The 26,623-nt window shown below is 39.1% G+C and overlaps 1 long non-coding RNA gene across 1 annotated transcript in view; it reads left to right on the top strand.

Annotated features, from left to right (window-relative positions):
- Positions 1-26,623, top strand: part of LOC138918244 (uncharacterized) — a 47,580-nt gene that overhangs the window by 6,465 nt on the left and 14,492 nt on the right. The window contains exon 2 of the long non-coding RNA XR_011427333.1: positions 6,469-6,587. This is a non-coding gene — a long non-coding RNA (uncharacterized lncRNA). The remainder of the gene's footprint in view (positions 1-6,468; positions 6,588-26,623) is intronic.

Below are 26,623 nucleotides of genomic sequence, written 5' to 3'. Positions count from 1 at the left end.
AACAGCTGTTGCCAATCTTTTTTTTCCCCTGCTTTTCTCTCCCCAGATCCCCTCACTACATACTTGTATGTTTTAGTTGTGGGTCCTTTTAGTTGTAGCATGTGGGACGCCACCTTAGCTTGGCCTCACGAGTGGTGCCATGTCTGACCCAGGATCCGAACGGGTGAAGCCCCGGGCTGCCAAAGCGGACCGCGGGAACTTAACCATTCAGCCACAGGGCCGGCCCCCTGGATGTTATTCTTTACTCTCGATTACTCTCTATTTCTGCTTCTTGTGTTAATCAGTGTTCCAGGGGCATAGCTAATCCAATCTTTGCTGAATTTTACCTGAATTCAGATGACAACTGACTTTATCACCCACTTTTTCCTTTCTACTATTTGGAGGAACAATTGAATCACTTCCTTGGATTAACCAGTGAATATTTGCCAGAAGTCTTTTGGATTGGCAACCTGCCAGTTAGGCAGAAGCTAAAAGCCTAACCCAAGCAAGGAAACTAGTTCTTTCTATGTACTGAGCTGATTTTCTCTTATTGGAGAGGAATTTTTCTTAACATTCATATGGTAAGCCCAGAGAATGATTCCCATTGACCCTACTTGGGTCACATGCACATTCCTGAACCAGTCACTGGAATCAGCAGGATGTTGCACTTGGGTAGTTCTGTTTGGGTCACATGACCAAGTCTGTGACTAGTGGGAAGAGTTTGCTACCAGAAGAAAGAAAAGAGGAAAGTATATATGCTGAGCAGACAAAATAGTAGTTACTCTGGTCTACTATAATCAGAGGAAGAAGTCTTCTGAAGAAGTCTGTAAAGAAGTCTTCAAGCCTAAGCTTCTTACTGGAAGGGCAGGTTGAGCTGTGCCTCTGCTTCTTTGAGTTTCAGCAGGCTGGAGTTCGCCCACACAAATGTATGCAACTCAGAGGACCAAATGATCCTGAATCGTAGACCAGGCGACCTGAAAGTAAAACACTTATGCTTTTCTTGACTCATTGGCTCTACTTAAAGGCTATTCTATAGTATTTGCATGGTTTCATTTGGCATAGAAAGTACTTAGCTGTAAATGCTGAGTCATTACATGCTACTGTAAGTGATGAAGCCATTTCCCATAGTAAGTTAGTATGCAACCTGTCAGAAAAATAGCCTTTGGATTATCCTGTAATTAGTCCATATTTGCTGTACTATGTTCCAGAAAAATGTTTCTTGGCCGACTTTCAACATATTTTAAGAAGAATAAAATCCACATTATTTAAAATCATGTTATAGTATTCTTGGAGTTGGTCAAATGAGGCTCTGGGAGTTCTCTTTGAAAGGAAGATAATCTGGAGATATGAGAAATTTAATTGCTTCTGTTTATCAGCAGATTTTGATTTTGTTTTTATGGTATGATTTTCTTTACTTGTTGATTTTGGGATTTGAGGACATGACCTGTCAAAAATCATTGAAAAATGTGAGGATATCTTTAGCTTCAACTTGTAATTAAATTAGTTTCCATAGCCATTTACTGTCCTCAGTGTTTCCCCATTCAATAAACCAGCCCAGTGAGGAAGGCCCTGATCAGTAGAGAAATGGGAGAATCAGAGATATTAAGAAGTTTTTATAAGGTCATACAGGAGTAAGGCAGAGCTGGGACTTAAACCTATGTCTTCTATATCAGATGGATGCTCGTGGCTGCATATGGCAGGATACCTGGTTAAGACTAGCTTAAACAAGAAAGACATTTAGTAATCTCACATGAAAAGAAGACTGGAAGCAAGTGGTTGCAGGTTAGTTCAAGGAGCTAGATTGGTGTGTCTCTTTGATTCTCTTGACTTTCCCCTCAAGGCCACAGGATGATTTCAGCAGCTCCAAACATCATATCTTCACATTACAGAATCAGTCCAAAGCAGGAAGAGACATAAGAGACCTCTCTCTTTTTCTCCTTTCCTCCTTTCCCTCTCTCTTTTATTTTCTCTCTCCCTCTCCCTTGCCCTTCCTCTCCTTTCCTCTTTCCCTGCCTGTCTCTCTTACTCTCTCTCTCTCTCTCCCCTCTCGTCCCTCTTTCTTCCCTGACTTCCTCTTCCTCTCTCTCTCTTCCCCTCTCTGTTATGCTCTTTCCTTCTCCTCTCTCTTTAACAAGGAGGTATATCTTTCAAAGAAATAATTCTCCAAAGATTTCTCCATATATCTCATGGGCCAGAACTTGATTACATTTTTTACCCGTAGTTGCAAGGAAGGCTAGAAAAGTAAATGTTTAGCATTTTTAGTCTCTATCATTGGAGGCAAGTTTTGCTATAAAAGATGATAATTTTGGGTAGTGAACGTGGGGTTGGTAGCCAACAGTGTCTACCTCATCCCTGCACTGAAAGTCCGGTGCTCTTTTAATTTTATCTCATCAGCTTTATTTTTATCGCTCAGGAATAGAAATAGAATTAGAATTTATTCATTTATTTAGAAACCATTTATTGAGAGCCTGCTCTTTACCATATGGTGCAGTAGGTGTTCCAGGACCTTGGTGATTCATAGATGCTGTTCTTGCCTTTAAGGAATATACGATCAATGAAGGAAAGCAGGACCCAAAAGAAAATACTTTAAATGTCAATGAGTATATAAGTGTGATTGTACTAGAAAAATGAACGACAGGAGTTTAGAGTAAAGAAACAAATATTACTTCCAGCTGGTATTTGGTATTCAAGAACTAAAATGAATGTATCACCAACTCAGTATTCTACTAGGAAGTCTGGCTGCAATCTGTTGTTTGGTAATGACGCAAAGCTGTTGCAGTGTATGTTGACATACAGATAACTGGAATCCCCATTTTCGGTAAAAAGTGTAGGACAAAGAGTTGAAAATGTGGCAGCTAAATTTGTGTACAGTCATGCTAAGCCAAGACTGACATATAGTCTGGACTCTTGATAATAGACTGTTCTCAAGAACTTTAAGTAGTCTTGGGACATCGGCCAGTTTTGGATCACTGTGCTGGGTTTGCTGGTTAATATCACTATTTTTGTTCTTTTTCTTTAATACATATTCCTTTTGACACTCTGTGACCAGGATGTTTGTAATTGGGCATAATTAAAGTTGGATATTGATTATCCACAGTTTTTGGAGCCAAGTTTCAAGCCAATACAAACATAGGCCCCAAACAACTATGTGGTCATTTCAAACCATTGATGTCAAACATGAGAGTCCCATGGATGTGATGGATCTTCTCCATGAAATCTAGCTTTGACATTTAGATAATTTTAGAGGCAGAAATTCTTCATGTCATTTTCTACTTACAGAATATTCTTCAAAATATAAAGCTTTTGGTTCTTTGAGGGTAGACTCTTTGTCACGACATTAAAAAAAACCTCCCATAGCCCTTGATATATATAGTGCAGTGTGTCTAATAAGAGCTCAGTAAATGATTGTTTTATTAAATGAATGATTATCTTTAGAGGCTTCCAGCAAATTGTTAAAAATAGTCAAGTTTGGGGCCGGCCGCATGGCCGAGTGATTAAGTTCACGTACTCGCTTAGGCAGCCCAGGGTTTCGCCGGTTCAGACCCTGGGCGCGGACATGGCGCCGCTCATCAAGCCATGCTGAGGCGGCGTCCTGCATGCCACAACTAGAAGAACCCACAACTAAAACTACACAACTATGTACCGGGGGGCTTTGGGGAGAAAAAGGAAAAAAAAATAGTCAAATTTGAAATTTTTATTATTGGACATTAAGAGACTCAGAACTAATAAAAAATTGCTTTTGTAATACAAATATTTTGTGTAGCAAAACAAGTTTGGTTTAAAAAAATTTCAAAAATATTTATTATGAAATAATTAAGACATACAAAAGTGTATAAACCGTAACATAAACACATTTGTACTTCCCATTCAGTTTAATAAAAAATGAAATTTGTGGGGTTTCTTTTAGTGAGGAAGATTGTCCCTGAGCTACCACCTGTACCAATCTTCCTCTGTTTTGTATGTGGGATACCACCACAGCATGGCTTGATGAGTAATGTGTGGGTCTGCACCTGGGATCTGAACCTCTGAACCCTGGGCTGCTGAAGCAGAGCATGTGAACTTAATCACTATGCCACCAGGCCGGCCCCTGATATTTGTTTTTAAATGAATATTTATTGTCACTACTGTGGATAAAAACTAGGACTTTCAGTCTAAATCTTGGCAGTGAATCAAGAATTAAATTAAGAAGAAAGGCCCCATTTTCTCCTATATTTAATCTTAAAGATGAGTTATTTACTTAGTTTTTCAAGCACTTTATTTCTTCTGTAAGATACTCGTACATTATAAAAAATTCAAGAAATACAGAGAAAGAAACAAGCACCTAAAACTCTACAATTCAGAGAAAACTGTAGATGACATTGTTTCAGATATTTCTCATGCATGCAGCATATGTGGAAATATGAACACATTTTACATGGATGGATTCAGACCATTTATTCTACTCTGTAAGTTCTTTTTTTCCCTCACTATAATATGTAGTGGATAGCTTTTCATTTAAAGAAAAAAAGGAGCTGCATCCATTTGAATAGCTGCAAACATTTTCATTTTCTTATATCACGTTGTACTTGAAAAGGCCCCTACTTATGGATCTTTAAGTTTCTAATTTTTCCATATTGTAATCAGTACTTTGAAGAACATTCTTGTGCATAATTTTGCTTTTTATCTGTTAAAATATTTCCTTGGGTAAATTCTTAAAATTGGGTGTGATGAGTGGTGCCAATGGCCTCATGTTTTCCCTCCTCATTGTATTCCCGCCCTTTGCCACGTAGCTCTTCAGCACTGTCTCACTGTGAGCAGGATGTACTGTCCCACCCTTAGGCTCACATGACTTGCTTTGGCCAATGGGATGTGAGAAAAGTGATACAGGCAGTCTTGAAAAGCGTTTTTGCAATTGTACTTCTGCCCTTGCCATGAGAAGGACATTCTTAGCTAGCCTGCTGATTCCAGAAGGACAGGGAAAGCAGAGCTGCCCCAGTTAAACTTTCAATAAAGCTCTGACTAAATCAGAGCCACCCACCCAATGCACATGCACTGGAGTGAGCCCAGCAAGATCAGCGGAACCACAGAGCCAGCCCATGGATACGTGAAGCCTAAACGCTTCTTTTTGTATGCCAGTGAGGATTTGTGTTTGTTTGCTACACAGCATTAACGTGGCAGCAGACAACAGATACAGTGGAATTTAGCTATTTATTTTTTTATTGATACATATATTGATTAGTAGTTTTTAAAGCCTTGATTTATTTTTCTGGATTTTTTCAAGGTAATAAATGGAATTTAGCTGAAGTGATAATATACATCCATTATAATTAGATGAGAGTAAAAGAACAAAACAAACAAGTAAAAACCTCCTTTGTAGTTTCTAGATCTCATTCTTATTTTAGCCTTTTGCATGTATCTTTGCTGCTTCATTTTCATATATATGTGAAAATCTTTTCAGTAGTAAAAAAGGGTGAGTAATTAGTTGTTCAATTACAGGAAGAAAATGGAAAAGTTAAATTACTAAGAAAAAGGAAAATTAGCAAATTGATAAACCAAATTTATTTTTAAACTTGGGTTAAAAGATTGTTAATTTACTTATATTTTTATCAGTCTCCTCAACCCTTAGAATGCTCTGCGATTTAGCTTCTGACCACAGTGAGCGTTATTCTAAATAAATTTAGGGCCTTGACTCTGGCCTCATTTTTCCAGCCCTGCACCTATGGGTCCATATTAATATTTATGCTGAACTAATAGAAAGTTTTTGCGTGTTCTCACTTTAGACTTTGAAATGAGATAATTAGTTCCCATAAGTTAAGCAAGATTGAATTTCATTGCATATTCAGTCCAATTATCCTTGAAATCCACAGATAATCCCCAAACCTCATTTGAGTGATTAACATCCATGTATTCTACACAAAGCCTTCCACTTGGAATTGTAATAAAGGAGTAAGATGGACATTTTAAAGTTTTACCCCCTGCCCCCTTCTCAAACCCACCACTTTTTGACTGTCTTGAATCTTTCAGACCATCGGTTCTGCCTTCTGGCTTCTTTCCTTCCCTATCCAATCTGAGCCCCATGATCCATCCCTTTAACCACATTCCTCACATCACCAAGTTCCCTCATCTATTTATCCTTCCGTTGTACCTACCATGTCAGCCCTCAACCCAGGGCAACCCAACCCTACACAGGAGGACCTCATTGAGGGGCACATCTACCACTCCCCTCGGGCCCTGGCTCCATTCTTATGCCCAGCATTATTGGCAGATGACAAGTGTTGAAGAGAAAATGGCGATCATCAGAGTGGATATTTCTCAACTTTCTTCATTCCTAATCTTCGTGGCTCCAGACTTCCTTTCTCCCATCTACCCTCTATGCTGCTTTTGGTTATTTTTCTAAAATATGATCACATTGCTCTCCTGATTAAAAGCACTCAATGAATCTCTTCTGCTTATAAATTCTGGGCATGGCATCCACAGCCTTTCAAAATCTGTTGTCCACCTATTTTCCAGGTTCATGTTCTGCTTCTGGCTGTGGGGAACAGAGGAGCCCAGGAAGGAGTGGAAAGTAACTGGAAACTAGAGGAGCTGACAGGGCAGCCAGGTTAGAACTGGCTGTCAATCAAGGCTGGGTAAGTGTGGCCGTTTGTGAGATTGCAGGCAGGCACCATGTTCTAGGGGGCTCCCCACTGGAGCAATAAGGGCACAGTTTGAAAGTGCAGAGAGCTGACTTAGGCTGGATTTCTCCTAAAGCAGAACTTGAGAGATAAGTTTGTTTGTAAATATGATCCCAGGGAGCAGGGGTGTAAGATGGAGGAATGAAACAGGAAAGGAGGGGAAGCCGGCACAAGGGTGCATTATTGAGTCGGCCCAGTGCTAGTGGCATCTCATATTGGATCCAGTGAAACTTTGGGAGGAGCCTTATGAAGTGCATGTAAAAACTGTTTTCTTGTGGGGGATGCAAGAAGGGAGCATTTACACATCGATTTCTGTCCCCTATGGTCGAGGGTGTGCTCACTGATGTTAACTCCCCTGTACGTCTGGATTAAGAATGCATGAATTCTAAGTGATTGCAAGATATCTTGAGTTAGCCCCAAAGGAAGTCCTGGACAGAAAGCAAGAGGTATGCAGTGCAGTTTAAGGCAAGTTATGATCCACTTGCCCTGGGACAAAGGAGGTCAAAGCCTACATAGAATTAGTAACTGCAGCAGTGGCTAAAATAAGAGGTGGAGTTAAGAAGATTCTGAAATGTGCACAAGAAGCATCTGATTCAGGAGGTGACATGCTGAACCAGTCATTGAGGGAAAGCCACCTGAGACAATAAGTTAAGTGGAACACGGTCAAGACCTCTGTTCAAAACCTTGCCCTGGCCCCCGTTACACTCATTGTAAGAACCAAAGTCCTTACAGTTGCCCACAAGGGCGTGATGCAATCTGTTCCCCTCTTTACTTCTCTGATCTCATGTCTGTCTTCTCTCCCATCACTCACTCCTTTCCCACTACTACACTGGTCTCCTTGCCGAGGATCTGATATGCTCCTGCCTTCGGATATTTGCCTGGGCTCTGCCTGACGCACTCTTCCATGATGAGTATTAGATTCTTGGAGGTCTACCTCTTTCTTCCTTATCATCTTTGTTCACGAGCCACTCTTCCAAAGAGGCTTAGCCTGGTCAGCTATTAAAAATGTCATCCTCTTCCACTCCTAATGCTCCTTACCCTTCCTTTTCCCCACAGCACTTCATCACCTTCTAACACATTGTAAAGTATACTTCCTTATTAAGTTTATTTATTTATTTGTTTGTTTTTAAAGAGTGGCACCTGAGCTAACATCTATTGCCAATGTTTTTTTTTTCTTCTTCTCCCCAAAGCCCCCCAGTACATAGTTGTATATTCTAGTTGGAGGTCCTTCTGGTTGTGGTACATGGGACGCCACCTCAGCGTGGCCTGATGAGTGGTGCCATGTCTGCATCCAGGATCTGAAACGGTGAAACCCTGGGCTGCTGAAGTGGAGTGCATAAACTTAACCACTCTGCCATGGGGCCGGCCCCTGTTTATTATTAACTTTTCTCTCTTCCTCTACACAGAGCAAGCTCCACAAGGGCTGGTGTCTTTGACTGGTTTATTGATAGATGCATCCCAAGTACCTGAGACAGTGACTGGCACACAGTATATACTCAAAAAATGTTTAATTTTTGAATAAGAAAATGAAATAGCAGCACTATGTGATGGGAGGGAACACTGAAGTGAACTCTGCCCTTAGGGAAGGGGCTCACAGTTACTCCCTTTTGTGCTATTTTGGGCCCACGGTTTGTAATCCAGTTAATAGGAACACCAGCTGCCTGCTCCTAATTGGAGCAGGGGCAGAGATGGGCTAGAATTTTAACCATGACCTTCCTTAGATTGAAATTCAAACAGAGCCGTGGTGACAACCGAACAATTTGTCATTCAAACAGATTTACAAATGACGAACTACAGCTGAGAGGCTTTGAAAGGAAGGCAAAACCTGTCCCAGAGAGGAAAATAATCATGATGGTGATATATTTGATCATGATCTATCTATACGATGCTTTAACTTACTGTATATCAGCTAAGCATTGTAACAATCATTTGTGGTAGGTAGGGATTAAGATCCTCACCTTAGAAAGAAAGGTTTCTTGATATATTTGAACTTTAAAAAAAAAACTGTGGGACTGGCCCCGTGGCCGAGTGGTTAAGTTCGCGCGCTCCGCTGCAGGCGTCCCAGTGTTTTTGTTGATTCGAATCCTGGGCGCGGACATGGCACTGCTCGTCAAACCACGCTGAGGCAGCGTCCCACATGCCACAACTAGAAGGACCCACAACGAAGAATATACAACTATGTACTGGAGGGGCTTTGGGGAAAAACAGGAAAAAATAAAATCTTTAAAAAAAAAAAAACTGAGGTAAAACTCACATAACATAAACGTAACCATTTAAAATGTACAATTCTGTGGCACTTAGTATGGTAACAAATGTACAGCTACTGCCTCTGTCTAGTTCCAAAACATTTCCATCATCCCATAAGGAAACCCCGTCCTCATTCTACAGTCTCCACCACCCTCTCACCGCAATTCCTGGCAACCACTGCTCTGCTTTCTGTCTTTATGGATTTACCTATTCTTGGTATTTTATATAAATGGAATCATACAATATGTGAACTTTGTGGCCAGCTTCTGTTACTCAGCATAATGTTTTCGAGGTTCATGAGGTTTGTGGCGTGTATCAGTATTTTCTTCCTAGTAATGACCGAATACCCTCCAGTGATAGATCCCATTTTGTTCATCCATTCATTTGATGTGCATTTGGGTTGTTGTTACCCTTTGGCTATTGTGAATAGTGCTGCTATGAGCATTTGTGTACAAGTTTGTGTTTGAACACCTGGTTTCCATTCTTTTGAGTATACACCTAGGATTGGGATGTACTTTTATTTTTACCCACTTCATTCTGGGAGTATATTTCCTGTAAGACACAAACATTTATTGAGGTAGTGTTAGATATATTAGCCAAATCAGATATTAGATAACATTAAGAAAATTAGAATGTTGAGATGAGAAAGCAAAAATTTCAAATGAAAATATGTAAGCCACAGGTTCCACATGGTTGCTAGAATTAGATTGAGAATCTGACTCCTAGGCAGCTGGCAGATGTCAAAGGCTTTTCTAAGTTAGAAATGAAACCCAGAAGTAAAATGTTTACATAAGCTATGAAACCTAGAAAATAGATTTGGCTGCATACAAATGAAGAACTTCTGTACAACAAGAGGAAAACAAGTTAAAAGATAACTAGGAAACTGCAGGGAACTATTTGCAACATCGGTAACAAAAGATCAATGTCCATAATATGTAAACAGTATCGACAAATTAAAATATTAACACAGTATTGAGGGGTAAGCAGGCATTTTGAAAACAGAAAGATTTTTGGGGGGCAGAGGAGAGTCTAGTAGATTGGAAAAAATTTTAAAAAGACATAACATTCAGTGTTGGTGGAGATGTGGAGAAAAAGTCAATGTAAAACAGTGGTTGGTGAGAGCGTATATTGGCAAACCTTTCTTGTAGAGCAAATGGATAACATGGTATTGGTGAAGGAATAGACACATTGATGTAGATCAGTGGAATGGAATAAGGAGCTCAGAAATATACCCTCACAGATCTTTAACAAAAGAGCAAAGGCAATTTAATTTAATAGGATAGTCCTGTGAATAAATGGTGCTGGAACAAGTGGAAGACCATATGCAAAATAATGAACCTAGACACAGATGTTACACCTTTCGCAAAGATTAACACGTTGTAGTGAAACTTCAAAACACTAGGGATAAAAAGGAAATCCTAAAAAATACCAGTGATAAAGAAACAGATTATCTACAAAGGAAAGGAAACCAGAATGATATCAGACTTTTCATCAGCAATACTTGATGCATAACACAAATGTGCAGTGTATTTTAGAATCAATGGGAAAGAACTTATGTATTCGTCACTGGGCTATGGGAGGAGGTATTGCATCCTGCAGCTTATAAGTCTAGATTTAAAACTAGACAGAAAACTAGAGTTCAGCCTAAGGCTGGGCTTCAGAGTGGAATAAACTTGTAAGAAAGAGAAGTGAAAACAGGGCATGTTAAGGGGAAAATGATCAGTGCATTCAGTCTTGGCTAAGCTAATTAAGTAATGTGAGTCTGGATACCTACAATTTTTCTCAACTGTGTATTTATTCTCTTTATACTAATTGTGGCAGAGCAGTTATCAAAAATATTCATTTAGCCCTTGCACCATACTGTACTTTCCGTAGAGGCTCTAAGAGCTGGCAGAGTTTACTTTAAAGAAAGCTTTCGGGTCAGTGTGATTGCACAGAGCATGACAGCACCTTCTGCCGCAATACATGATTTCAATAGAAAGGCTTTTGCTCAAAAACATTGTAGTCTAGCCTAGTCAGTTAATCAAAAAGTCTAGTGCTAGGAGATGCAATTTCATCACGTGGAAAACTTTTGATGCATTATCTCATCTACTCGCCAAATGCAGTTTTGCAATTAAAACCACTCTATATACTACCAGGTGGAATTTTATGCAAGCGCACATAGATGTGTGCCAGGATAGTAAGAGAAGTCCCCAGGCACAGCTGCCAGCTCTGCCTAGCATAGGGCTGGGAGAAGCAAATTTACAAGGGAGCGCTTGCCAGACAGCAGACCTCTCAGTTTAGCTAATTATGTAAATGAACTTGAAGAACGGTTTGTATCAGGCACAGTTTCGGGTGAAGGCTCTGCTGTTGAAAGCCCTATCTTGGGCTAGACTGTTTTAAAGGGTTTTTGCTTCCTTTCTGCTTTTGATTTGATTTGATTTTCCTGACTTGTGGAGAAGCTCTCCTTCCTCAAGCAGCTGTGGGCATACAGAGTAAGACCTGTGTTAAACTGATAACCTTCACAAAGACATAAAATCAGTGGAAACAGTGGAATTTTAATCACTCACTGTGTTGTTTTTAAGGTCAACAGATAGGAATTCTTAAGAATTGGTTGAGGAAGTTTTAAAGCAAAGTGTCACCATGCACAGTATTTTGTTTTCTGCTTCCTTAAAGCCAAATCAAATTCCAAAATATGATGATCATGGAACATTCCATTGGGACTGTGAGCAAATGCCCTATCTGTTTGTATCCAAAAGTTACCTTAAGGCCCCCATGCTGTGAAAAAGAGTAATTTTTTTATGGTAGTGTCAATCAAACAAGCTTATTTTTAGATATTGTGCTCTTGCACAAGGTTTCATTTGAAGAAAGCTGCTTGCTTAAAAAGCGTATGAACACCACTGCCTTAGTCTACTAAGAATGACTTTAGGAACCTTAGTGTGGGGACCACAGAATTACTTGTTTTTTCCAAACTATTTTATTTTGAAATATATGTAATTCTATGGTTGCCTACTTTCTTGTCCCAGGTGTTTAGCAATAAAATTCCCCTGAACTGCAATCATATTTAACAGCTCCTCTTTGGGTGCAGAGAAGGAAATATAAGAAATAGAATGGGTAGGTACAGTTAGCAAATTCTAGAAACAATAAGATAATTCATTAAGGAGTCCAAATATAAATGAATATACTAGACTAGCAGATTTCTCATATAAAAATATTAAGCTTTATATAAGCTGTATAGAAATTTATATAGGAAATAGAATGGAAGACTATATTCCATTCATATTGGCATCACAAACATAAAATATACAGAAATAAACTTAATGAAAAACTTCCAAAAAGTTTTGGAAGAAAACTGTGAAACTCCATTGTGAGACCATAAAAGAAGTCTTGAATAAATTAAATACTTTGTTTTGAGATAAGACTCTCAATATTTATCATACCTTTGTCATTTAAACACAAATCATGGAGATTTTTCTAAAACAGTAGAGAGTTATAACAATCTTTTGTTAGTTGCCTAGAACATTACTGAATGGGTATACCCTACCGGTACCTGTTTCTAATGGTCAATATTAGATTGTTTTCAATTTTTCTGTATTGGAAGCAATGTTACACGAACTGGCTCATACATGTATTTTTATATATCTACCTAATACATTTCTAGAAGTGGAATTCCTGGCTCAAAAAGTTTGCATATTTAGGGGCTGGCCTGGTGGTGCAGGGGTTAAGTTCACACGTTCTGCTTCGGTGGCCTGGGGTTTGCCGGTGTGGACCTAGGCACTGCTTGTCCAGCCATGCTGTGGCAGGTGTCCTACATTAAAGTAGAGGAAGATGGGCATGGATGTTAGCTCAGGGCCAGTCTTCCTCAGCAAAAAGAGGGAGATTCGCAGCAGATGTTAGCTCAGGGCTAATCTTCCTCAAAAAAAAGTCTGCATATTTAACGTTTTGGCAAATACTCTCAAATTGCCCTCTAAGAAAAGTTTACCAGGATATACTCCTACAATGCTCTTTTACAGTGCTTTTTTCTCTACATCCCCATTAACACTGAATATTATCTGTCTCTTAATTTTTTTTCTCGATCTGCTAGACTCCCCTCAAAGGTAGTTTTTTTCCAAAATGCCTGCTTACCCTTCAATATGTTGGGTTGTCTTTTTTACTTTAAAAAATGATTCATAGGTGCTATTTATATATTATGGACGTTGACCTTTTGTTATCTATGCTGCAAATAATTTCCTCCAGTCTCCTAGTTATCTTTTAACTTTTTTCTTTTTCATACAAAAGTTCTTCATTTTTATGTAGTCAAACCTGTCTTTTAGGTTTCATGGCTTGTGTAAACATTTTACTTCTGGGTTTCATTTCTAACTTAGAAAAGCCTTTGACATCTGCCAGGTGCCTGAGTCAAGTTCTCGATCTAATTGTAGCAAACACGTGGAACCTGTGGCTACCAGGTTAGGATTCCAGTGGCTTCTGCCCCAGGGAGCAGATCTTGGCCGTGACTGTCTGGATGCACCTGTCGCTCTAGATGTCAGGGTGTTATTTGCTCTGCTAGCTCAGTTCTCTGATGGGTCCAAGAAAAGTCATTGATTTTCAGTTTGTTCAGCTTTTTCTCGTTGTAAGATGGAGGTGACCCAGTCCCATCTTTTTACATATTAAAGCTGAAGCCAGAAGCCTTTTCTGTAAATTACTTTTATTGAAGTGCTGAATAGGTTTATGTAGACACAATTTAGTAAGACAAGGAATTCCGGAGGAGGAGCAGATCTTGGTGGGGGGAGGCATATCAGGAATCGGTTTTGGATATGTAACATCTGAAAGAGCTTTCGGACAGCCAAGGGAAGATACCCAGTGGTTGGATATAGTACAGGTTTGAGTCAGGGAGAGAGTTGGGGCTGGAGATTAAAATTTCCGAGTCAGCATAAATGTGGTGAAGTCTCTAGCAGTTTCCTGTCTGCCTCTGCTAAGTCCTGACTGCATCTTGTAAGGATCTAAGTGATCTGGCTCTTATTTCCCTGAACCCCACCTCTCCCCTTCTCCCCTGTGTTCACTGAGCTTAAGCCACACTCTGCTATCTTAAATAAACAAGGTCCGCTCCTGCCTCACAGCGGTTGGCCGTGTTGTTTCCTCTGCCTGTGATGCTCTTCCTCCTGGTGCCTTCCCTCACTTTCTCTAGGACTCAAAAGTACCTACTTAGTGATGCCTTGCCTAAAATTGCTTACCTAAATTCAACCGCCTGTCCTGGTACCTCATATCCCGCTTCGTCTTAGCATGTGTCACTGTCTTACATGTACTCTATCCAATATGTGTTGTTTATCTCCCATTTCTACCGTGGGATTGTGAGCTTCATGGGGAAAGGAAATTTTCTTATTCGCTTCTCTATATCCCCAGGTTCCAAGTACACATTATAAAAGTGAGAAGAAATAGATGAAAATAATTTTAATAATATCCTGTATTTAACCCATCATATCCAAAGTATTATCATTTTAACATGTAATCTCTATAAAAATGATTAATGAGATAGTTTCCATTCTCTCTTATGTTTTAAGTCTTCAAAGTCTGGGGTATATTTTATCCTATCAGCACCTTTAATTTGCACAAGCCACATTTCAAGTGCTCAATAACCACGTGTGGCTAGAGGCTACTATGTTGGAGAGTGCTTTGTGGCTTGCAGGCTATGTTAGGATTGGGACATTTTTCTTAGGAGAAATGGGATGTTATGAAGGGTTTAGGTAGGATTTAGGAGTGGCACGATCAGTTTTGTATTAACACAAATCACTGTGGCAGCAGAGTGGAGAATGAATTGGAGGCAATTGAGAGCGTGTGTAGGGAAACTGGTTTAAGAGGCTATGAGATAGATCAGCTGAGAGACAGGTGTCAGTGCCTGGACTAGGGTGGTGGCCGTGGGGGAAGACAGAAGAGAAGATTCAGGAGACATTTAGCCAGTAAGTTCCACGAGGCTTGACAATAATCGGATCCAAAATAGGAAAGCTAAATTTATGTCAGATAATAATTTGATTAAAATAATCTTTTGTCCTAAGACAGAGAACAGGTTTGATTGAAACATTGTTTTAAAGAGTTTGCCCTTTATTTCCAGGTATTGGTTATGATTTGTGTCGGGTTGCAGCAATACATTGGTTATGGCAGAACTTTAGTTTGTAATGGATAAATCTGAATGGCCACATGATGGTGCCAAAACCTTGGTAGTTAATACGGCTTTTCAGACCAGCTTGCAAATTCCTTCTACAGAAATGTTGCCACCTTGGCTTAGTTATTTTATTTTAAAAAGCAAATTCATTGGGCATAAATGATTTTTTTTTTTTGTATTTTTAAAGTAATGTTTTATTTCTAATCATGTTCTTAAGTCAACAGGTAGACCTTAGTTCTCCTTATTTTACACTTATAAACTTGGGATTTTCTAATTTAGAGTAGCATATTCTCAGAGTGGTACAGAAGAGGGATATACTTCTGTATTCATTTTAGAATGAGATCTGTATATAGTAGCATTCTATTCCTTTGGGAGTGCAGAAATTTATCCATAATACTTTGGAAGATATACCAAGCTTCAATAAAAGATATTTACAAAGCTGGTGAACCCACATACTTCGACACAACATTTGAAATGATTAATTAGAGGAAGCTCTGTACCCTATACATAGTAGATTCTTAATTAATATTTGCTGACAAGTATGGATTAATGAAGACCCAAACCACCTGTTGGTTAAAGTCTGCCACTTTTTTCAAATTAAGTAGGCAGTCTTTGTTGAATACAAAGTATGGACCATAGAAATTTGTAAATATTAGATACGTAATTTTTAGTGCACCTTGGAGACCTAAGAAATGGTCATTTATTCACTCAACAAACATTCTCTGAGTGTTTACTGTGGGTTTGGGGCTATGAAATTAGGATTGATAGATGACCCTTAATGCCACTAAATGACCATCTTCTAGAAATGTAAATACCACCAGCACTCACAGCCACAAGGATCACTAAACATAAAACCTCAAGTGCTATCAAGGTCTAGAATCATAAGTGCCACTGAGTCCCAAGAAGCCTTCACCATGTGCTGGTTCCATGAAGTGCCAGAAAACACCAAAATCATATGTACATTACAGTGTTATCAAGTGCCACAAAGTGCCAAGATACTGCTAGTGTCACTGACATCTGGAAGTGCAAGTTCTATCAGCTTCTAGACCAGAGGTCAGCAAACTGTGGCCTGGAAGCTTACCATCTGCTTTGGTAAATGAAGTTTTATTGGAATGTAACCACACCTATTCATTTACACATTGTCCGTGGCTGCGTTTGTGCTCTAGGAGGGGAGCTGAATAGTTGCAACAGAGACCTTTAGCCTGCAAGGCCTAAAAGCTTTACTATCTGACTGTTTAAGGAAGAAGTTTGCTGACACCTGCTCTAGACCAACGAATGCCCCTGATCTACAACCACAAGCGTCATTAATTCCTAGAACCAGATTTGCCTCAAATCCTTTAAGTCAAAGCTGCTACCAACTGCAACCAACACCTAGAAACGCAACTGTGTCAATGAGTAGACTTACAGAAAAGCATCTTGGGAGGAGTGATAAAGGACTGGCAAAAGCTACCAAGAAAGTTTGTGACTCTACTTTTGCATTTCATTTAGAATAAGATTATGGAATATGACAAAGATGATAGGTTTTGTCAAGATTCTCATGTTAACTGTTATTGACTCTGAAATTTTGATCTTTCTCGGCGATATTGTTTTTGTAAAAGAAGAAATAAAGAGGAGGAAGTAATAAATTTTTTCATATGTGAATTCTTCTTGAATATTAATTCTCAGTTTCAGGAGTACTGATTTCATTAACCTTGAAATATCAGAGTGTGGGTAAAAGATTATGAATATAAATGAACTCAGAGTTAGAACTTGTCGACATCGACTTTAAATAGCAATCTAAATCCTGTCAGAGGGAAAGGCTGTTGTGGCAAGTTTGGTGACTAGAATGATGTGAGGGCTGGAAGACACAAATATTATGTCATCAATGCTCATTTGTTACTTGTTTAATTTAAAAAATAAAAAGGAAGAAATTGTCACCTATGGATTTGTGTAGCAGGTTAGAGATGGACCAAGAGGGTCCTCAGATCTGGAAGGAACAGATTGGCTGATCTCTGGGACTTATAAGTCCATCTGCAAATGAAATGCCCCTAAAAGTAGGCAAGAAATCAGAACTATTTATGTATTCAAAGTCCCAGGAGACCCTTGGGTGCCATCAAAGAGAAACAGCAAAAGGCGTGAATTAGAGTCTGAAGTGCTATTCCCCAATTGTGTGGCATTTTGCAAGACACAAATCTGGACCTCAGTTCTTTGTAAATAAACTGAAGCTGACCATCACCATCATCATCATTATTACCTTCATCATCACTATCACTGTCATCGTCATCGTCACTATCATTGCATCTTCACTAGTGTTTGGAAGTTGCTTATTATGGGTCACCTTTACCTAGATTATCTCTTTTAATCTTCACAGAAAGCAGAGATTATTTTCCTCTCTTGACAGATGGGGAAATCGAAGCTTAAAGTAGAAGTGACTTTCCCAAGATGGCACAGGAGTCAGTGACAGAACTGAGTTGCTCTATGTCCCATTCTTTTAACACTGTATTAATGAAAATTCTGCTTTGGTATATCCATACATTACTGGTTGCTTTGATATAACTTTTTTGAAAGATTTTCCAAAGCATATTAATAATCAGAGAGCATTACTCTGGTAATCTCACTTCTGGGAATATCATAAGGAAATACTCCTATAAAAGTAAAGTGAATAAAGACATTCATTGCAGCATTATCTATCATGGTAAATAATTGGAAACTTCCTAAATGTCCAACAAATGAGAGAAGAGTAAATAAATAATAATATATTACCCTGAATCTTAAAATTCATTATGAAGTCTATTTAGTAATATAGTGTAAGGCTTAGATCCATTATATGAAAAACTGGAATATAACATTTATCCACATTATAATGCCACTTCAGGAAAATTTTGCATACGTGTGAAAACAGAATAGAGAAATGTCAAATATTTTTTCCTGAGGTGGTGTTATTTTGGGTGAATTTTTCTTCTATCATTGTCATTATAATCTGTACAAAAAAATAAATTTGAAATACAACATATATATACATGTATATACACATGTATATGTGTATATACATGTATATATACCTGTCCTAGGTACTTCACAGGATCATTGTGAATATCAAACAAGAGAATATGAGTGAACTGCATGAACTTGATAAACTGTAAGACAATTCAAATACTGCTATTAAAGAATCAGGCTGGTCTGGTTAGGAGGAGAGCTCTTGTATTCACATTGAAAGAAGCTGTGGGAAACCAGGACAAGCAGGTTTGGATGCTCTTCCTATCCACTCTCACTGTCTAGCCCAGGGATCAGCACACTATGGCTCTGGTTCCTGGGGCCAATCCTGCCTGCCACCTGTTCTTGTATGGTCCATGAGCTAAGAATGCTTTCTACATTTTTTTTTTTTTAAAGATTTTATTTTTTCCTTTTTCTCCCCAAAGCCCCCCGGTACATAGTTGTGTATTCTTCGTTGTGGGTTCCTCTAGTTGTGGCATGTGGGACGCTGCCTCAGCGTGGTCTGACGAGCAGTGCCATGTCCGCGCCCAGGATTCGAACCGACGAAACACTGGGCCGCCTGCAGCGGAGCGCGCAAACTTAACCACTCAGCCACGGGGCCAGCCCCGCTTTCTACATTTTTAAGTGGTTCAAAAAAAAAGAAGAATATTATTTCACGACACGTGAAAATTATATGAAATTCCCCTTTCAGCGTCCTTAAGTAAAGTTTTATTGGAACACAGTGATACCTGTTTATTTACATATCATCTGTGGCCACTTTTCTGCTACAAGAGCAGAGTTGAGTTGTTGCCATAGTTACTGTAGGGTCCACAAAGCTTAATATATTTACTATCTGATCTTTTAGAAAGAGGATTTACTCACCTTTGATCTAGGTCAACTCAGTTCTCCAAATTTTGTCCTGGCTCATGAGATTATTCCATAGATTTTTCTCAATTGACCTTAAATAGTTAGAAATGCTACCTTTTCTTAACATTCAGACTTTGAAAAAATGTTTCCGAACATTAGGGATGGGGACCACTGAGTGGCCCTCATGCTGACCAGGATGATATGCAATGTTTGCTAACCTGCAAATACATGTTCTGGTAGCCAATCAAGGCAGGTATCAGAAGATCCAATCAGATCCATTCAAAGTTTGACCCACATGGACCTCTGTACTCTCATCTGTAATAAGGAAGCCAAATGGATGATTGCTGAGGCCCCTTCCAGCCCTACATTTCTACAGTGACTTGTGCCATTTTAATAGTAGTTGATTCTTTGTGGCATTATGAGTGTTTTTTGCTCCTTTTATGATATTCTTGACTCTGAGACAAATGACTAATCAAGTTTAAGTTCAGAAATCAAAACTTAAATGCCTACATGGCCTAGACAGGTCAAATAAATGAGAGAACCCACCTGAGGGAATAAAGAGGTCACGGTAAGCATGGTGGCAAGCTGCAGAGTACTTGCCCCATTGGGAGGGAGTGGCTGTAACTAGGCTCCAGCTGACTACTGTGTGTTGCTAGATATTTCATCTTTTCAAGAGATAAGAGAAAAATATGGATTTTGATGTGAGATCTTCTAATGTTTGAATGCAGGTAACTAATTAAAATTTTAAAGAATGCAATGTAGTGCCCTGCACCCCCTGCCACCCATCCCTGAATACAGAATGGGCCTCTGGGTGGCCATTTTAAGAACTCTTAGCTCTGTGTGTAGGAAATTCTTACATAGCTTCCCACTGAGGATGGATAGCAAAGTTTCTCCAGGAACACTTGTCCATCAGAAAATCCTTTCTTCAGAGTGTGACGTCAAGCTGAGGTGGCTGAACATGTGTCTTCAAACGGACTAGGCCTTGCAGTTACTCAGAACTTGCAAGATCTAAAAAGGCTTTTAGTTCGTGGCTCTGATTCTTGACGATACTATTTCCCAAGCTTTTCAGACGAGTAACCCTGACTCCTCGCCCCCACCCCGCCAATCTCTCTTTGTACTCACTTTGAGCTGATCTTTTCTTTGTTTGATTTCATGTTGTTAGCCAGAACAGACTATTTAGCTAAATTAGAATGGGAATGAAGAGCCTGGGCCTGCCATGTAAACAACTTGTGAATACTCTCTCCTTTTATTTCTTCTTTTTTTCTGGTTTGTGGGGACATGCGATGGATTTATCTATTCAACAGATATCTACTGGGTGACTACTATGTGTAGGAACTGCTGCAGGTGCTGGGGACACAGCGTGAACTAAATAAAATCTTGCTCTTGTAGGATTTAAATTCTAGAGGGGGAAATAGACAGTGGATCAATACATGTTAGATAGTGACAAATGATGGGAAGAAAAATGAAGCCAAATAAGGGAAGAGAGAGTATTATTATCAATGGTGTAGTTGTGGAGGGCCTCTCTGAGGAGGTGACATTTGAACAGAGCCCCAAATGAAGTGAATAAACCATTAGAATATTTCTAGGCAGAGAGAACAGCAAGTACAAAGGCCCTGAAGTAGGTTTCTTGGTGTGTTTGAGGAATGTCAGGGATGCAAGTGCAGATGGAAAACAGTCAGCCAGGGAAGAGTAATAGGAAATGAGATCCAATAGGGAGCCTTACACCAGATCATATAGGTTCTTATAGACATGGCGAAGACTTTTATTTGAAGAATGTAGGCAAACCATTAGAGGGGTAACACCGTCTGATTTACCTCTTAAGAGGTTCACTCTGGCTGCTGTAGGGGCAAGAGTTTGCAGCAGGGAGACCTGTTAGGAGGCTATTGAATGATCTAGATGGACGGATGATGGACTAGGCTGGCAGAGATAGATGTGCTGAGAAGCAGTTGGATTTGAATTTATTTACAGTGAATAGAGGTAACTTCTGTTCATTGTTTGAGATAACCTAGGGCTGGCCCCCTGGCCGAGTGGTTAAGTTCCTGCGCTCTGCTTCAGCATACCCAGGGTTTCACTGGTTCAGATCCTAGGTGCGGACCTGGCACTGCTCATCAGGCCATTCCGAGGCGGCGTCCCACATGCCACAAATAGAAGGACCTGCAAGTAAAATATGCAACTATGTACTGGGGGGATTTGGGGAGAAAAAGCAGAAAAAAAAAGATAGCATAGAAGCCGTTTTCTCTGGGGAATACTTCTTGAACTCTTCTTCCCATGCTAGGTTGGGTTTCCCTCTTCTGTGATTGCCCCAAGCAACCCATGTTCACCTCTGTTGGACTTCACGATATTTTATTGAAATGCTTTATCATGTGTCTTTATTTTTCTGTCTGTGAATTCTTTTTTTGAGATCCATTGACTTATTTCTTTCTAGTGTCTGGCACCTATGCATGCACAAAATTCTATTTAATGAGTATCTGTTGAATAAGATATATTAATCAATAAACTAATAGGAAATGTTGGGAAGAAGGAAACTGATAGGAAGATAAGCCGAATGGAGTGTCATACCATCAGTGTTTTGCAATTTGGGTGGAAAGTTTTGTGAACCTCAAACAGCCTGGATTTGCTTGGTGGTCAGGCTTTTCTTGGTGTCTTCTTCTATCCCAATCAACTAGATTAATGGAAAACTTCCCTTCAGGTAAATAGAATCTCAAGACACTTTCTGCATCTAGGACTCCATGATATAGCAAACTACTAAATATGCAACTTCTGAAATTTCATAAAAATACTTCTAAGTTTTCTCTACCTTTGAGAGTAGATAGTAATTTGAAGCTTATTGATGGTGGAGGGATAATTATAGACATGCCATTTATCTCTCAGCTCCTCTGAAACTGAAGCATTTAAATAATATGCTGTGTGTTTATACAGCCGCACATTCCATGTGTCAAATTTTCCTCTCCTTTGGATATGAGATAGAGAAGAAAAAAGTGTCAAAAATTATCTCACTGGAGAAATGCTGTGCTTGCTGTTCATTTTCACGTGGCAATGCCATAAAAGGAATAACATGAACGTGCTTTTGAAATGAAAAAGGAGGACTAAGGTGAGCAGATTTGAGCCAAGGGCTGGGCAGCCAGGGATCAGACTATCCTCAGCTCTTTTTTCTTCCTACTGGTTGACTTTCTGGATTTGACCAAGGAACGTGGGGCAAAATAATAGGGGAGCTATCATTCATTTGCTCACTTATTCAATCAATAAATTCACAAACAATTGCTGAGGCATCAGGGGTAGTAAGTGCCAAGTAGAGCGATTCCATCAGCTGGGGTTTGTGTTTCACGGCAGGTAATAGAAAACTCAAGTAGAGGTTACTTTTCTCACACAATGAGAAGGCCAGGCGTAGGCAATCCAGGGCAGTAATTGCTGCTCCATGAAGGCTCTTTCTGACTCTCCATTCTGCCATCCCTTAGAGTGTTGCTTTCATTTTCATGGTTGCCAGGTGGCTACTTCACCTCCAGTACTGTGTCTGCATTCCAAACATTTTTCATGTATCCTTCACCAAGCACAGTGTCTAGCTCATGGGAGGCACTCAAATATTTATTGAATAAATGGCAATTCAGTGAAAACACCTGAAGTACAAAAGTGTACAAAAGCAAAAGCTAAGTGTTCCAAATTGTGCAAGGGCCAATCATTGTCAGATGATCTGAGCAGTGTATTTTTGCATTGTTGCAGGTTGTGTTCTACGGAAATAGACACAGAGATGTAGTTTGGTGTGCAAGATATTTATTATCGATTAGTACCTGTGAAAGGAAAAGGGTTGGAAGCAGCATTAACCAGAGGAAAAAGCTGACAAACAGTGCAGGTCCAAGGAGTCCTCTGTAGTTGGCTCTAGAACAAGCCTTGCCTGTTAGAGTTGTCTTACATTGTGTTGAAATGGCTGGGTCTCCATATCTCTACTGCCCCCCACTCCCCACGCCCCAGTCACCTGATGCAGGCTGCTCTGGGAAGGGCATGAACTCGAGGCAGGTGGCTCTCTGTAACTAAGACTGTAAAGGAGCTGCCAGCTGCATGCTACCTGGTCATTGGGCTCCCCACAGCTGGGCAGCAAGTTCCTTCTTGAAGAATGATCTGGGCGGCATACCTCCATACCTGCTGTCGCATGATATTTCACTTTACTTGTCATAAGACAAAAATAAAATAACAAGATCTAAGAAATAAAAAGAAGAAAGTCGGAGAGGAACAACAAGAACAGAAAGCTCAGCTTCAGGAAAGAAAGCGGTGGCTTTCGATGCTGAAATTTGGCGGTGACTTTGACCACGTAGATGCCGCATCAGTGACGAGGGGTTCTCATTGGACAGAGTCTATACTTGGGCAGAGTGGCTCATGAGCAGCAAATTCTACTTAAAGCTGATGACTGGAGGAACATAGTTTATATGGGATTTCTAATGCACGCTCTCCACTGTTTCTGATTCTGAGCCTGGAATCTGAGCTTGGAGAGCCTAAAAAGAGCCCCACCTAGTGGTTAGAAGAGGAAGCAGCTCATCTATTCCTTAATAGGATGGGATAAAGTGGATGCTTCCTTGATTTTAAATGTACATCAATTTTTTTCCCCCTGGACCTTGATGATTACATCCATCATCTGTATATGGATAGCAGCAGTGCTTGCTTTTATGATCCCTTCACTTCCCATGTATCTTCGCTTATGTCCTTGATACACAGCCCCCTCACCTGGTATGTTCTTTCTGGTCACTTTCTTACTATCAGATGACTGCAAGTAATCAAGGACTGAGCTGAATTTAGCTCAGGGAGTGTTTACTTTTAAATCGTGAAAGTCTCTTGACAAGAGGACCCCTTCAGGACCCCAGGGAATGACTCTATACTGGCGTATTTTGGCCACTTTGGCATGAAGTGGGAGAAATATTTGGAAAGGAGAGAAGAGCAGGGAGAGAGGGGCCAGATTCGCTTAAACCTAACTCATCTTATACCATGATTCTAGGAAAGAAAAAAAAATAATACATTTTTATTAATGCTAACCATATAGTCTGTTTTGTTTCTTTTGACTATTGCAAGTAACATATTTCCTCTCTCATCACACTCGTCTTAGCAGACAACCACACGAACACTCTCAGAGATATCCAAACATGATTATAAAGCACCATTAAGAGAGGAAAATAAAGTCACTTTGGTGTTGGTATTACTGAAAGCAAACCTATTATAACAGAAGATAAGTTCCTTCCCATGAGAACCTAGACACTTTCAACGCTAATTCCTTGTTTTTAATGAGATGACCTTGTTGATTTTGTATTTTATCCTTTTTACTTTATAGTTTTACGCTGTTGTTTGTATTATTGCTTTTGAAGATTCTGAAAAATGTCTTAATGATTTTGGTAGGAACTCATCATCAAAAGCAAATTGCTCATATTAGAAATGTACTGTTGTGTTTTGCTTTGGGAAGGAATATTTTAAAAAGCTCTGCAAATTTGCAAAACAGACTACTTGCAGCCACCCAAGATTGCTGCCAGCTCTGTGGCCTCCTCTAACAGGATTAAAAGCTATTTCAGTCCATCCTTCACATGGAAAAGATGAGCAGAGATCATGCTTCCCTCTTTGAAGAATTTGCATTTTAATTTAAAAATATTGTTTTCTGATAAAAATAATGCAACTTAATTTATTATGGAAACTGAAAAATAGAACAAGATACATATACAAAATAAAAATCTCCTATAACCCTACTACCCAGAAAGAGCCACTGTTAATATTTTGGTGTATATCTGATGAGTATTTTAAAAATTATGTGTATCTATAATTTATATATAATAATTGTTTTTATGCATATTACGTATTATATTTAATATATAGTGTTTGTTTTTGTAAAATTGTGTAGATAATAAATAATCTCATCATTTGCCTTTTCACTTAATTGTTCAAAACATTACTATTCTGTTACAGCGTACTTTGTAGTAGTTGCAAAGAATTTTAACCTGTGGATGGATGAACTTTCTTGAAGCAATTGCTGTTTTTGGACATTAGGTTGTTTTCAGTTTTTATCGATTCTTTTGTATACAAATGTTACTGTTTATAGTCTTTGAGGTCTAATTTTTGCCTTAGAATACATTCCTAGAAGTGCAAGTGTCAAGGGTAGACAGATGTTGGAATTTTTTGATAGTACTGATTAATTATGTTAGAGACAATGCTTAACATTCTATACATTCACTGGCATTATTTAAGAAAGCACATTTCACAGTATCTTCCACAAACCTGGATATTCTCATTAAAAAAGAGAGAAAACTTGCAGTTGGATAGACAAAAAGTAGGGCTACTAATAAGGCTGGACATTTTTTCCTAAGTTTATTTGCCAAATGCACCTTTATTCTTGTCCTTTGCCCTTTTCTATTGAGACATTTAGTTTTTTCTTATAGTATGAGCACTGTAGCTATTAAGAATAGTAACTGTCATGTATATTACAAACATGGTTTCCAGTTTAACTTTATTTTTGGTATCATTTGCCTGTAAGTAGCTTTTAATTTGTCTGTAACGTTGTGTATCATTCTTTTCTTCATTGTTTCTTCTTTATTTTTAGGTTTGAATATTTTCATATTGCCCGAGACCAAAGTTTTCTCTTAGAAATTTTAGGTCCTAGTCAGTAAAGAGGGCCGCGTTTTGGGGGTACAAATGTAGGTAGGTAGAGAAACTTGCCCTTTTTTTGTATCATACTCTGATTCCAAATGGATTATTGTTTCATCTTCAGACTTTTATGTAGTATTAAAAAAATTCAGTACCCCATGGTTTTTCATTAAGTTTCTTAATGCTGTCTAACGTTTTTGTTAAGAATCTCATGCCAAATCTCAAAAATGTGGAGTAATCATGTGGTGGAGAGAACGTATACTTTGGAGTCAGATAGACATATCTGAACTGGAATCCTAATTCTTCCACTTACTAACTAGTGATCTTGGGTAATTTATGTAATCTTCACTCACACTTTCTTTATCTGAAAAATGAAATTGCTTATACTTGCCTCACAAGGTACTCGTGACATATTCAGGTGTGTTTTTCCTTCCTCCCTTTCTGTCTTCCTTTCTCTTTCTCTCCTTTCCTTCTCTTCCTCCCCACCCTTCCCTCTCATCTTTTCCCTTCCTTTCTCTCTCTACTTCTGTTGCATTAGTAAATGAGTAAATAATACTTGAGACCTAGAAGTTATTCAGTAAGTTAAAGTTCCCATTAATCTTTTAGGTCATAAGAATATTGCAGGTCTTTATTGGAAATTCTCTTCAGTGCATCCAAGATTATGTTCCTTCAATTTCTTGGAACCAATGGATCTAGAGAATTTGTATTTCCTTTGCTCTGAGTTTATTACCTTCCCGTACACTCACCAAAGTCCATCTGTTGGCATTTTATCCCTATCTCAGTGGCTTATTTATACCCCAAAGATCTTTGCTTATCTGCAAATGTGAGGTTTTTTTTTTTATCTTGAGCATTCACTCTTCACATAATTTATAAAAATATTAAACAGAGAAACTATCCTGTAGCCTGGAGAGATGCTGCTTAGACGTTGTCATTTATTCAGGCAGTTATTGTTTTTCTCTAAACTAAATAAATGGAGTAATATCAGAGCCACTTTCTGGGGCATCTTCTCAACTCACAAATGGCTCCTTAACTGTCTTCTTGACCAACAAAGATGGCCCCAGCACCATGTTTGTGCTACATGATCCTTGCCTTCTGAGTCATTGCTGACTCCACCAGAGTGGGTCAATCAGACAATGTCTCCTGGAGCCAAAGAACTAGAACTAAGGGAGTTTAACTTTCTCTAATCTGGCCTTTCAGATGG

Source organism: Equus caballus, chromosome 16, assembly GCF_041296265.1.
Source record: "Equus caballus isolate H_3958 breed thoroughbred chromosome 16, TB-T2T, whole genome shotgun sequence".
In the NCBI taxonomy this organism is placed as follows: Eukaryota; Metazoa; Chordata; class Mammalia; order Perissodactyla; family Equidae; genus Equus; species Equus caballus.
The sequence above is the reverse complement of the archived record's forward strand: the minus strand, read 5'-3'. Positions and strand labels throughout refer to the sequence as shown.